We start from the raw sequence: 10826 nt of genomic DNA, 5'->3' as shown, positions 1-10826 counted from the left end.
AATCTACTGAAACACTGTGCTAAAAAAAAAAGTAACCCACATGCTATACTGTAAAAAGGCAAATTCTGTAATAAGACTATATTATGCAAATTAAGGGCCATTGTTTATATTGGCTATCATTTTGGTTGCACAATGTGTTTTGTCATTCTGTTAAAACTGTTTCCCTTAAAATCCAAGAGTGAGGGCTCACCAAATGCTTGGAGACGGAAAGTATGGAGATGGAAGCAGGAAGGCAGGTTTGTGGCCATCATGGGCATTTGGGGGGACAAGGAGGCAGTAACCCCAGGATTGAGGCAACCCAATTGAATTCAATGGGGCTTACTCCCAGGTAAGTGAGTATAGAATTGCAGCTTTTGCCCCCTCCCCTGGAAAAAGTCCTGTGGATGCCCACGGTGGCCACTGGAAAAATATGGGGTCTATGATGAGCAACTGCAAACATCTAGGGCAAGACCTCTAATCTAAAACTGAGCATAAGGAATGGAGAGATTCAAAAGACAGAGGACTTTAGATTCCTTGACCGCAATCCATTTCAAACTTTATAGGTTAAGACCAGAATTTGGAAGCAAGCTGGAAGTCAGTGATGAGCTTTTAAATTTACTTACTTATTTATTTATTTATCTATCTATCTATCTATCAAATTTGTATACCGCCCCAAACTTTCTTCTCTGGGTGGTTTACAATAACTGGAGCTCCAGTTAGCAACCTGGCAGTCATGTTCTGAACCAGTTCGGAATAGTCTTCAGAGACAGTCACACATATGGCACAGTTACCGGAGCACAGATAATAGGAGCAAGGCTATCACTGGAGGGGCCACAACTGACACATCTGTTTAACCTGGTGAAGGATGCTTCATGCCTCAGATGCCACCTTAGCATCCAAAGTAAGAGCTAGATCTCATAGTACCACTAAGGCTGATCACTGAGGAGAAAAGCCACACCATCCAAAACAGATGGAACAGCAACATCTTGGTCAGCTGAACCATACACCAACAACACTTTGTAAGTTTGCTGAATTAAAAAGCCCACTGTGATTCTGAATCAGTTCAGAACAGTCTTCAGAGACAGTCACATATGGCACAGTGACTAGGGGTGTGCATGGAACCAGCTGTTCCAGTTTGGTTCAAGTCCAGGCTGGATCCGAACTGGACCAGGCCAGTTTGGCCCAGCACCCACTCGAAACCCACCCACCCCCGGTTCGGTTCAGTCCAGGGGGTTCACTAACATTATTTATTTATTTATTTATTAAAAATTAAAAATTGTTGGTTTTTTTACTTACTCCCTTTGGGGGAGTTGTTGGAGGTGATGGGAGTGGGGTCTGTGGGGTCTAGAAGATGGGGCCTCCCCCCTGCTGGCATCCCTTCATGCCCATACCCCCTTACAGCGCGTTGGCCATTTTGGAGGCCACCACGCTTGCACAATTGGCCTCTGCGTGACCCAGCCCATGCAGAGGCCAATTGCAGAGGTGCGGTGGCCTCCAAAATGGCTGCTGCGCCAGAGGGGAAAGGCCCGAACGGGCCGAAGAGCTGGCCAAATGGCCAGTATGGGCATGAAGGGAGGCCGGCAGAGGGGGAGGGGGAACCTCCGCAGACCTCCCCCCCCCCGCTGCCTCCAACAACTCCCTCGAAGGGAGTAAGTAATGATTTGATTTGATTTTTTTAAAAAAGTATATCCACGAACCCCCCAAACAGTCCAAATAGGGGATGGTTCCATTTGACCCCAAATGGTCAAACCAAACCAGTTCAACCAGTCTTACATGTTCAACGTCAAACCTGTTTGCACATCCCTAACAGTGACCAGAGCACAGATAATAGGAACAAGGCTTTTTCTGGAGGGAGCACCACTGACACACCAAACTAATCTGGGGAAGGATGCTTCATGCCTCAGATGCCACCTGGGCATTCAAAGTAGGAGCTAAATCTAATAGTACCACTAAGCCTGATCACACCATCCTAAACAGGTGAAATCACAACTTCGTGGTCAGCTGAGCTACCCACCAACAACACTTTGTACCTTGTCTGAATTAAGTGTTTAGTTTATTTGCCTTTATCCCACTAATTATCAGCTCCAGCCACCCATTTAGCACTTCTGCTGCCTCTCCTGGATCAGATGAATAGGATAAAAAGAAGTGGGTGTCATACTGATGACATTTCATTCCAAAGCTCCAGATGGCCTTCCCCAGCAACTTCATGAAAACATTAAGCAGTATGGGCAACAAGGTAGTGCCCTACAGCACCAATTAGCATGTGCTATGAGGCAAAAAGCTGCACAATAATTGCCCCTCTCCGTAGCATTAGACTTGATCTCAGCCACAGAAAGTTGTCGAGGTCCCAGAGAATCAAAAGGATCATACTGCTCATATATCTCCCCATGTATGTAATCAACCAGGCTGACCAAGGAAATTTTCGTGGCAAATCTGGTCTGGAAGCTGGGTTGAAATGAATCCAGATAATAATCCAGATCAATTTCAAAATAATCTGAAATTTGAAACTTACATCTCACCCCAGCTGCCCTTTTAGCTGAGTGGTGACTCGTGTAGCTCCCCTGAACAAGATAAATCACATTCCTTGGTCACTTTTGCAGGACCCTTTTGGACACACACCACTCTAGACCACGGTTTCTCAACAGCCGGTCCAGGGTCCGCAGAGGGTTGAGTGCCGGTCCGTGACTGGGAGTCAACCCCCCACCCCGGGGGGAAAACCAACTGCGATCAACTGCATTGTTATAAATAAACATTCACCTGCTGCTAATTCCCTGGAAGCGAATTCCGCCCTCGGCGGTGCTTCCGTGCCAGCACCTGCGCATTGCAGGGCAGTGTCTCTCCTGCGCCCACCCAAAGAGAGAGAGCGAAGTGCTGAGCCGCTGCATGCACGCTGAGCCTGGCAAGGAGGGTGCCCGTCACAGGCCAGGGCGCTCAGCCCAGAAGAGTCCCCTGCAGGGGGAAAGGACAGGAGCAGCACCACCACCACCTTCTCGGCCATAGGAGGAGAGGTGGCGGCGGCTGCTTGGAGAGGCATGGCCACGCAGCTCCTCTTCTTCTGCTACCACCCACCCACCTGCTTGCCTTCGTGCCAGAGGCAAAGGGGTATCCCTTTGGCAAATGTTGCTTCTCAGATGGTGTGTGGGCCACATTGTTTTCACAGAATGTTGTGAAAATGCAGGTCAAGTTCTTCATCAACTGATGATGATGATGATGATGATGATGATGATGATGATGATGAAGAATATTTTATACCAGTTTTCAACAAAAAAAAGTTCTCAAAATGATTTACATAGAAAAAGAACAAGATGATTCCTGATCCAAAATGGTTCACAATCTAAAAAGTAAGACAAGTTAGACACCAGCAACAAGCACTGGAAAGATGCTGTGCTGGTCTGAATTTAGACAGTTGCTCTCTCCCTGCTAAACACTTTAAAAGGTGCTTCTTTGTCCACTTATCAGGGAAGATCATCACAAATAAGTGAGGCAGAGGGATGCATGTCATTTTGCCTTCCTAAATTTGGATAGAAAGGTCTTCAAGGTTTGTTTGTTTTCCCCCATATAGCCCAGGTCCTTGGATCTAGGCTACAGCTGGTCTCCTAAGCGATTTCTTTCTAGAATGGGCTACTACAATTCTTGTAATCCCAAGTAACTTTCAAACACAGTAAGGTCCTCCTACAGCTTTTGATGGTCATTCTCTGCTGACAAAGTCCAGGCTAGCCATAGCTTTTGCATTTGCGATCACTAACTAGATGTATATCTTTTGAGTTCAAATCAGTCAGATATACCCATCTTTCCTGTCTTTTTAACCAACCACAATGGCCTGCTTTATAGCTAGTCTGTGTTTTGTCAGTCACAGATGACATCTGAAGAGCAGTACACAATGAGATGCACAGCAAACACATTGTCTCACTGCATACAAAGGAAACACATTATGTTTATTGCCGGCTGCTCCTGCCTGCAAGGTTCATGATGATCCAAGACCTCAGAACAATGTTCCAGAATTCATGGGCTGAAAAGACATTAAGTCATTTCAGTGGTCAAGGAGGAGCAGACATTTCTTTCTTTCTTGGGCTGCTAATGGAATGAGATGCTTATTATCGCCTGCAACAGAAGTAAGAGACTTCAAAATATCAGTAGTTCTTCAGATGATAATAGGTTGCAGCAAAACAGCCCAGTGTCCTATGGTGGATAGAATGTTGGCTTATAGAGCAGGCCTGCTCAACTTTGGCCCTCCTGAAGATGTTGGCCTACAACTCCCATAATCCCTGACTATTGACCACTGAGGCTGGGGATTATGGGAGTTGTCGTCCAAAAACAGCTGGGGGACCAAAGTTGAGCAGGAGTGTCAGACTAGGACTTGAGACTCTCAGGTTCAAATTCCCACTCAGCCATGAAAATCAGTGGATGGGCCAATCACTCTCTCTCTCAGTCTGACCTAAGGGTGGGATATTACACACACACACACACACACACACACACACACACACACACACACACGTCACTCACATGACCAAACTGTAAACTGCGGGGGGAAGCAGGCTCCTACCTGCCTCCTCCCAGACAACTGCCAGTCCTTCCACTTCTGCCGATCATGCACCCAGGTGGCCGGTGAGGTGGTGATTGGCAGAGCTATGATCTGCAACAAGAAGTCTTCCAGAAACCCACAATGCGAAGACACATGGTGATTGGGGGGAGTTCCAAGCTGCCGGGCACCCTTTCCGCCAAGCTCTATGGAAGCTTGGGCTGTAGACAGCCCAGGCTTCCATGCAAGCCTGGAGTGAGGCAGGAGGCGTGTGCACATTCCTTACTTTTGGTCTGGGTAAAAAACCCAGGGGTAAACCCCTCCTGTTTTCTACCAAAGACAACCATAGGGTTCTGTGGTTGCCAGGAGTCGACACCGACTCGATGGCACAACTTTACAACTTTACCTGGCTGGAGAGTGCTGGAATTGGGGCGGATCCTGGCACTCCACACAACCAGCCCTACCCCAGTAGGGCTGTGCAAGGCCAGATAGGACTGGTCATGTAAACGGCCCCACTATTTATGCTGGGAAGCCACAGCTAATCACAGCTTCCCAGTGTGTGTTTGCATAGTACATAGGAAGCTGCCTTGTACTGAGTCAGACCATTGGTCCATCTAGCTCAGTATTGTTGACACTGACTGGCAGTTGCTGTTGAAGTTTTCAGACAAGTCTTTCTGAGCCCTACCTGGAGATGCCAGGGATTGAGCCTCTGAACTTCTGAATGCAAGGCATGTATTTTACCACTGAGCTATAGCCCTATCCCCATAAGAACCCAATTTCTTATGTGATGTGTGATTCATGTGGATGAACATATGTTTAAGATTACTATCTCTCTTGTAAATTATCCCTTGATATTTCAGCTGGTTACATAGGAAGCTGCCATATACTGAGTCAGACCATTGATCCATCTAGCTCACTATTGCCTACAGCAGGGGTGGGGAACCTTGGCACTCCAGCTGTTGTTGAACTACAACTCCCATCATCCCTGGGGATGATGGGAGTTGTAGTTCAACAACAGCTGGAGTGCCAAGGTTCCCCACCCCTGGCCTACAGTGACTGCCAGCAGCTTCCACAAGGTTTCAGATAGGAATCTCTCTCAGCCCTACCTGCAGGTGCCAGGGATTGAATTTGGGGGCTTCTGCATGCTCGGCAGTTGCTCCTTCACTGAAACAAATGCAAATATGATCATCACATATTAAAATCTGCATGCAGTTTTTCCTGTGTGGAAATGTTTCCCATGTAACAAATCTGATTATTGTGGCATGCCTCACTATAAGCAATAACTCACCTGGTGTATGGGTTGAAAATTCAGCAGGTATATCTGAGCTGAGGTGTACTGAAGAATGAAAATTAGAGGCTGTGGGAATACATGCCCTGATTGTTTGAACATTAAATAATCCACAACTGCTATATAATATGCAACTAAATGGAGCAGAATGGATGGATGGTTCACTACCTTTTGTAGTGAACCATCCAGAATCCTACACAGTGAAATTTGTTAGTTACAATGCTGCATCTTCTTGCTCCAATTTATCCTTGGAAATTGTTTTGTTCAAACCCAGTAACTCTAAAGTCAAACACAACATGTCCAGAAAGACTGAAATTGCTGTCCTGGCAGTTTCCTCTACATTCTCATTTTTGTTATCAGATTTGGGCCCATTCATTCACAATTTGAGAGGCTGGTGAATAATACTAAAAGGGCACTGCTGACAAGTGATGGTATACAGAGCTCAAATATCGCTTTACCTTTGGGATTGAGACAGGAAATGTTTCCACCATATTTGGCAATATAACCAGTCCATTAAGATCAATACATTGGAGTATGCTGACCAATGTCAGTTCACAAGACCGATGTCCACTGGCACTTGACAAAGAAGTATCTTGAAACAGAGGTCACTGGGTCACCGTAGTGTGTGGACCTCTTCATTCATATTTTCACATTATGGACGCCATTGCTCCATTTTGATACACAGTTTGTGGACTCTGTCATCTATGTGTTGTATTCATTTCCACTATGGTTCCTATTGTTTTTTTGTTTAAAATACAATTGTTCTACCCATATTCATTAACTGATCTATTCTGAATATCTTTTCTGCTATAGAAATACTCTATCATATTGTGTCTATTCTTTTCTTCCTCATTGGACAGTTTGGTGGGGGATCTTTTTGATTCTCTTTATGGTATATGTATATAGATCCCAGTACACAAAATTTTTGATCTTTGCTTTTCCTCGCATGTCATGATTTTTGAATTCTTTATAAATTTAATCGTATTGCACAGAGTGTCGCATATGACTATTTGCTCCATAGGTAGAAGTCATGGGTGTGTGCTTGGTGCAAGGAGCTCCTGGCTCTCAGGGAACAAGTTCATTCCCTCAAGACCAAGGTAGCAAATCTGGAGAAGCTCAGAGAGACAGAGAGGCATGCGGACGAGACCTTCAGGGACATAGTAGAGGCATCCCACTCCAAGGCTGATAGCTCCTCTGCTGTCAGGTAGAATAAAGGTCTTGGGGAAGGAGGACATCAGTCTGAGGAAGAGGGAAATGCTCCCTTAGAAGGGACCCCTTCCGTGGACGATGAGTCCATATCCTCTCGCACAGGGGATACTCCTTGGGGGGTGGGGGCCTCCTTGTAGTCGGCAATTCAAACATCAGAGGAAAAGAGAGATGGGTTTGTGACCTGTGTGTTGACCGCATGGTGACTTGCCTGCCTGGTGCGAAGGCTGAGGACATCACACAGTGTCTAGATAGGCTGTTAGTCAGCACTGGGGAGGTGACAGCTGTCGTGGTGCACATTGACACCAACTATGTGAGAAATGTAGTCAGGAGGTCCTGGAAGCCAAATTTAGGCTGATCGGTAGTGTACTCAAGTCCAGGACCCCCAAGGTAGCATTTTCAGAAATGCTACCTGTTCTACACGCAGCTACAGTGAGACAGGTAGAGCTGAGGGGTTTCAATGAGTGGATGAGATGTTGGTGCCAGGAGGAGGGATTTAGATTTTTTAGGCACTGGGATACATTTGGGGGCATGCAAAGCCTGTATAAAGAGACGGACTGCACTTGAACCAAGATGGAACCAGACTGCTGGCGCTTAAAATCAAAAAGGTTGCAGAGCAGCTTATAAAATGATGCCTGGGGGATAGCCAACAGGAGCTGGGCAGTATCCGGTTCAGCAAATGCCATCTGTAAGGTGCGAGGGTGTAAAAGATGAAGATAAAACAAGGGGACAGAGTAGACAGGAGGCTGTGCTAGCTGGTCAAAGAGATCAAAGAGCCAAAAGAAAGATAGCATATACCAGGTAAGAGATTCAGCATATAGGTGCTTATATGCCAATGCCAGAAGCCTCCAAGCCAAGATGGGTGAGCTGGACTGCTTGATTGCTAATGAAGAAATAGACATAGTGGGCATAACAGAAATATGGTGGAACAGTGAGAACCAGTGGGACACTGTAATCCCTGGATATAAACTCCATAGAAAGGACAGGGAGGAGTGCCTTGGAGGTGGAGCAGCACTGCATGTTGAGGAAGGGATAGAATCTTCCTCAACATACAAGGTAGAAAACTTAGGAGGACTGGAGTTCTCCACAAAAACCCTGTGGGTGACAATACAAGGCATGAAAGGGAATGTGCTACTGGGGATGTGCTATCGCCCTCGGGATCAAAACACTGACAGTGACTGGGAGTTGCAGGAGGAAATTAGGGAGGCATCAAGGAGAGGCAGGGCAGTAATAATGGGTGACTTCAATTACCCACACATAGACTGGGTAAATTCACAGTCAGGTAATGACAGAGAGGTCATGTTTCTAGATTCGCTGAATGACTGTGCCCTAGAACAGTTGGTCTTCCAAAGAGAAGGCAACCTTGGACAATCCTGAGTGGCTACCAGGACCTGGTGCATGATGTCAGTGTCACGGACCCCTTAGGGAACAGTGACCACAGTGCGATCAAATTCAGCATACATGCGGGGAGAGAATAAGTAAAGAACTGTAACACAGACATTTTGAATTTCAGAAGAAGAAACTTCTCCAAAATGAGGAGTATGGTGAAAAGAAAGCTGAAAGGGAAAATCAGGAGAGTCACTTCACTCCAGAATGCATGGAGTTTACTGAAAACCACAATACTAGAAGCCCAGTTATAATGTATACCCAAAAGTAGGAAAGATATCACTAAGTCCAGGAGGATGCCAGCATGGCTAACAGGTAACGTCAAGGAAGCCATAAAGGATAAGAAGACTTCCTTCTGAGATTGGAAGGCCTGCCCAAATGAGGAGGACAGAAAGGAACACACTGACAAAAGAAATGCAAGGTGACAATAAGGGAGGCAAAAAGAGAGTTTGAGGAACATTTAGCTAAAGCATCAAGGGGAATAACAAAAATGTTTTTAAATACATCAGAAACAGGAAACCTGCCAGGGAGGCTGTTGGATCAATAGACAATGGGGAAGTGAAAGGGATTATTGATAAGTTGGCCCGCTGTGGATACTCCCTAGAGGCCATACAGTAGTTTGGTTATGACAGAGCTCGTATCCAAATTATTCAACGCCTAATGGATATTGAGTTGCAATATGAAATTTCCCAGATATCTAAAAGATCGTTCTTGGGTGACCAATTGACTGGATTTAATTAGGCCCTCTATCTCCAGGTAGTTACGATTCCTGAATATAGACGAGCCATGACGCTGGCCAGGTTGGATGTCCTTCCGTCTGCAGTTCTGTTTGGTAGATATGCAGGAATTCCCTTGGCGAATCGTGTATGTCCTTGTGATAAGGGCTGTGTTGAAACAATAGCACATGCCTTTTTACATTGTAGCTTCTATGATGAAGCCAGAGGAAAGCTACTTTCTCCCCTTCTGATAAATTTTAATGGAAGAGCAGATGATGTTTTATTGAGGTTTTTATTTTCTCTATGTGATGAAGATAAAATTATAACTGTGGCTAAATACTGTTATATTATTTGTAAAATACGTGCAAATGTTTAGTTTATGTTTGTATGTCTGTATTTGTAATACTGCTGGTCAAGGACGGAATAAATATTATGTATGTATGTTAAGGAGGATATGTAGGTTGCAGAGAAGCTAAATGAGTTCTTTGCATCTGTCTTCGCGGCAGAGCATCCTGCGCATATACCTGTTCTTGAACCAGGCTTTTTGGGAACGGAGACTAAAGAACTGAGTCCAATAGAAGTGACAAGAGTTGATGTTCTAAACTGTCTGGAAAAACTTAAAAATAGCAAATCGCCATGGCCGGATGGCATCCATCCAGAAGTCCTTAAAGAACTCAAATGTAAAATAGCCAACCTCCTTCCTAAATTTTATAACTTATCCCTACAATCAGGCTCTGTACCGGAGGACTGGAAAGTAGCAAATATAGCACTGATTTTCAAAAAGAGATCCAGGGGCGGTCCGGGAAATTACAGGCCAATTAGCTTAACGTCTGTTCCAGGAAAACTGATGGAATACATTCTCAAGGATAAAATTATAAAGCACATAGAAGAACAAGCCCTGCCTGGGGAGAAGCAGCATGGCTTCTGCAAAGGTAAATCTTGCCTCACCAACCTTTTGGAGTTCTATGAGAGTTGAAAAAGTGTGTGGATAAAGGTGATCCAGTTGACATAGTAAACTTGGACTTTCAAAAAGCTTTCGACAAAGTTCCTCATCAAAGACTCTTGAGAACACTTAGCAGTCATGGGATAAGGGGACAAGTACATGTGTGGATTGCTAACTAGTTGAAGAACAGGAAACAGGGGGTAGGTATAAATGGAGAGTTCACAATGGAGGGAAGTAAGAAGTGGGGTCCCCCAGGGATCTGTACTGGGACCAGTGCTTTTTAATTTATTGATAAATGATCTAGAAGTTGGGGTAAGCAGTGAGGTGGCCAAATTTGCAGATGATACCAAACTCTTTCAGGTAGTGAAATCCAAAAAGGATTGTGAAGAGCTCCAAAAGGATCTCTCCAAACTGGGAGAGTGGGTGACAAAATAGCAAATGCAGGTCAATGCTGGCAAGTGTAAAGTGATGCATATTGTGACGAAAAACCCCAACTTCAAGCTGGGGTTGCTGGGTTCTTTGAACCCATCCGCTCAATTATAGCTACAACCCTGCACTGCATTGTTACTGTGTAGCTCCTACAGCAAAAGAGAAACCTGTACTTACTGGAGAGATAAACCTGTTAAGGGGCTGCTCTGGGTGCTGAAACACAATTTTATGTGACACAGGAAGTAGCTGTGGGCCTACTTCCCCCTGTAAGCAGTAGCTGGGGAGGGAAAGAATAAACATCCTTTAAAATGGATTAGCCCTGGAAAAGGAGAACTGTGGAAAGAGCAGAAGCAAGCT

This window comes from Hemicordylus capensis, chromosome 1 (assembly GCF_027244095.1).
Source record: "Hemicordylus capensis ecotype Gifberg chromosome 1, rHemCap1.1.pri, whole genome shotgun sequence".
Classification (NCBI taxonomy): Eukaryota; Metazoa; Chordata; class Lepidosauria; order Squamata; family Cordylidae; genus Hemicordylus; species Hemicordylus capensis.
The sequence above is the reverse complement of the archived record's forward strand: the minus strand, read 5'-3'. Positions refer to the sequence as shown.